The following is a 4,021-nucleotide window of genomic DNA, read 5'->3' as shown; positions in this document are numbered from 1 at the left end:
AGGACAGAGGCAGGGAGGGGGAGAACAGAGGCAGGGAGGGGGAGGACAGAGGCAGGGAGGGGGAGGACAGAGGCAGGGAGGGGAGGACAGAGGCAGGGAGGGAAGGACAGAGGCAGGGAGGGGGAGGACAGAGGCACGTAGAGGGAGGACAGAGGCAGGGAGGGGGAGGACAGAGGCAGGGAGAGGAGGACAGAGGCAGGGAGGGGAGGACAGAGGCAGGGAGGGGGAGGACAGAGGCAGGGAGGGGAGGACAGGCAGGGAGAGGGAGGACAGAGGCAGGGAGGGGGAGGACAGAGGCAGGGAGGGGGAGGACAGAGGCAGGGAGAGGGAGGACAGAGGCAGAGAGGGGAGGTGAAGGCTGGGAGGGGGAGGACAGAGGCAGGGAGGGGAGGTGAAGGCTGGGAGGGGGAGGACAGAGGCAGGGAGGGGAGGTGAAGGCTGAGAGGGGGAGGACAGAGGCAGGGAGGGGAGGTGAAGGCTGGGAGGGGGTGGTCTTGGGAAGGTTGCAGAGCAGGTGAGTGTGGGCTTGCCAACATTCATTGTGTGCCAAGCATCTCCTAAGTGATGTGTATGAATGATCTCATCAAATCCTTGAGGTGGGTGCTGTTAACACTCCAGCTTCACAGATGGAAGAACCTGAGATGCCCGCAGGCGTGTTGAATCCCAGCACAGCCAGGATCTGGGCTTGGTCCATCTGATGCTCACAGCTGCTCTTCATCCCCACGTCATAGACAGGGGCTCTTCACTCTGCTCAGGGCGCCCTCTGGGAAGAGTGTGATTGGTTTTTCTAATTCTCAAAGAAGCGTATGATCCAGAAAATACTAAGAAGCACTGCCTCACACGTTGGGATACATCCCAGCATGGGGAACGTGGGGTCTGAGGGTCTGGCGTGGGGAGGACGCTGGCTGCTGTCGCCTGGAGGACAGTCCTGGGAGAGCCTGTGCTGGGTGTTCCAATATTCCCACGAGTCAGCAGAGGACATCTGGTTCCACTCAGACTTGGACAAGAAGAGAGAGACTCCTGGAGCTGCCCTCTCTGGTCCCACGCTGTTGAGACGGACATCTGGCGCCCAGGAGGGGACCCCTCACCCAAGGTCCTGCAGCTGGGGGTGTCTGGGGGGCCGGGCCAGGGAGAGGCATGGTCCTACCCCAGAGCCGGTGCTGCAGGGACCCCAGAATAAGGACAAGGGCAGTCGCGCCCATGTGTGCTGGCAGTCTCAGGGTGAGCTCACGCATGGGAGCTCATTTGGTTCTCAGAGCAGTCCAGAGAGGCAGGTGCTAACGTTGTCCTCATTTTACAATGTGGAAATGAGGCTCAGAGAGGGCCAGCAGCCTGCCCAAGGCCACACAGCTAGGAAATGGAGGATGAGAGTGTGAAGCAAATGGTCTGTCTCCTCAGGGACTAAGGCAGATCCTTGGGAACAACAGGAAACCTGCTGACTGTGGGAAGGTCAGGGCTTAGGACTCAGCTGGAGATCAGAAGAATGTAGGGTGAGGGTGGCTGGGAGGAGAGGCAGCTTCTCAGGCAGGTGAGGTCAGAGCCAGCTTCCCAGGGTCATCACATACAAAGCGGCCAGCTGCCTTAGGGGGAGGTGACAGGCAGAAGCCAAATGCAGGAGGGACTTGGGTGTTGACAGATCGCTGGGAGAGGATGATCGTTGGGATGCCATGAACCAGCCTGAATGCATGTCCCGTTTCCTAGCGACCACCATGAGACTGACAGGCTCAGCCAGAGCTGCTGGAGAGCAGAGATCTCTCCAGGAACTGAGTTTGACTCTGCAGACTTCAGGCCCTGGGTGGTGGGGGGAGGGGCCGTGTAACCACATGCAAGGACTGGGACACTGGAACCCTAGCCCCGGCCACTCCACAAGTTCCTGCCCTAGATGAAGGACCAGCACCCAGGGACCGACCCCCAGACTCAGGATGGCCCCGTTCCCCCAGGGCACTGATGGGCCTCTTTTTAAAATTTTTGTGGGTTTTTTTGTTTTGTTTTTTCTTTTTGAGCCAGAGTCTCACTCTGTCACCAGGCTGGAGTGTAGTGGTGTCATCTCAGCTCACTGGCAACTCCCCCTCCCGGGTTCAGGCAATTCTCCTGCCTCAGCCTCCTGAGTAGCTGGGATTACAGGTGCACACCACCATGCCCAGCTAATTTTTGTATTTTTAGTAGAAATGGGGTTTCGCCATGTTGGCCAGGCTGGTCTGGATCTCTTGACCTCGTGATCTGCCCGCCTCGGCCTCCCAAAGTGCTGGGATTGCAGGCGTGAGCCACCGCACCTGACCTGTTTTTGTTTTTGAAAGCAAGTTCATTAGAGAAGCAAAGAAATAAAAGAACGGGCCGGGCGCCGTGCTCACGCCTGTAATCATAGCACTTTGGGAGGCCGAGGCAAGGGGATCGCTTGAGGTTCAACAGTTTGAGAGCAGCCTGGCCAACATGGTGAAACCCCGTCTCTACTAAAAATGGAAATATTAGCTGGGCATGGTGGTGCACACCCGTAATCTCAGCTACTCGGGAGGCTGAGGCAGGAGAATCGCTTGAACCCAGGAGGTAGAGGTTGCAGTGAGCCAAGATTAAGCCACTGCATTCCAGCCTGGGCCATAGAGCAAGACTCTACATGTCAAAAAAAGAAAAGAAAAAAGAAAAGAAAAGAAAGAAACAACAGAAAGGCTACTCCATGGGCAGCGCGGCCACGGACGGGCCTCTTGTGCAGCCTCCTGCCCCGGCAGAGTTCCGGCAGCCACACGCCCTCCTGTGGCGCGGCCTTTGCAGCAAGCCTGGCCTTTGGTGGCAGCTGCAGGAGGAGCCGGGCGGGCCTCAGCTTGGGTTGAAACTGCTGTGTGAAGGCAGCAGGCAGATGGACTGTGAGCGGGGTGGGCTCTGTCCTCGGCGTGAGACTGTGCGGGGAAGGCCAGGCCGGGCCCTGCCTTCCTGAGCTCACAGCCGACACAAGCAAAGGAGCAAGTGGCTGCGGGCTGTCCTCACCCCGGGATAAGGCCTGAAGGACCCTGACTCACTCCCTGCATGGATTCTGAGTTGGCCAGGCCGCTTCTCCAGATCTGGGCACCCCAGGCCGGGACGTGTCAGCAGGGAGTGGACCGGGACACCGGGACAGTTTAGCCTGGGGACCTTCATTCTCTTTGTGCACCCACTGGCTCTGTCTCACAGTGTCCTGGTTCCAGGCCCCAGAGCCCCTTCCCCACTGGAGCCACTAGAAAACAATTTCTGAACACATGAAGCTAAAGATCAGGTCCCTGATGGTGGAGACGGAGAATTAAAACTAAATTCTGGGTCCACAACAGACTGAACAGACCGAGTCCCCTCTCTTATCCATGGGGACCCCAGTAAATGTTAAACATGTAATTCCTGGCTGTGACAGGACAGTTGGTGGGACGTGCCTCTTTATACCCCCTCCATGGGGTTTTGTTGTTGTTGGTTTTGAGACTGAGTCTTGCTCTGTCACCCAGGCTGGAGTGCGATGGCACGATCTTGGCTCACTGCAACCTTTGCCTCCTGGGTTCAAGCAAGTCTCCTGTCTCAGCCTCCCAAGTAGCTGGGACTACAGGTGCACACCAGCACGCCCAGCTAATTTCTATATTTTTCGTAGAGATAGAGTTTTGCCATGTTGGCCAGTCTGGTCTCAAACTACTGACCTCAGATGATCCATCCACTTAAGCCTCCCAAAGTACTGGGATTGCAGGTGTGAGCCACTGCACCCAGCCACCCCCCTCCATTTTGTGGTTTAGACACAACTGACCAGCATTAATGTTAAAATAGGGAACAGAAGACTGATGGAACAGACTCTTTGTGGCAATAAGAAATCAAATTATAAACAGGACCTAGGCCGAGCCAGGCAAGGGTTAAGTCACACTCTCTGCCTAGAGAATAAACTGTGTTCTAACAGGTACGGGCTTTCTTTTTCTCTACCAGCTGAACAACCACTGGCTTCGAGTTATGCAAAATTAGAACAATTTGCAGTCCCACCAGCAGTAACTACAGGGGACCCCCAGCCCTGCCCACCAGGAGT

This window comes from Sapajus apella, unplaced genomic scaffold (assembly GCF_009761245.1).
Source record: "Sapajus apella isolate SASKATOON/1434 unplaced genomic scaffold, GSC_monkey_1.0 scaffold215, whole genome shotgun sequence".
Taxonomy (NCBI): Eukaryota; Metazoa; Chordata; class Mammalia; order Primates; family Cebidae; genus Sapajus; species Sapajus apella.
The sequence above is the reverse complement of the archived record's forward strand: the minus strand, read 5'-3'. Positions refer to the sequence as shown.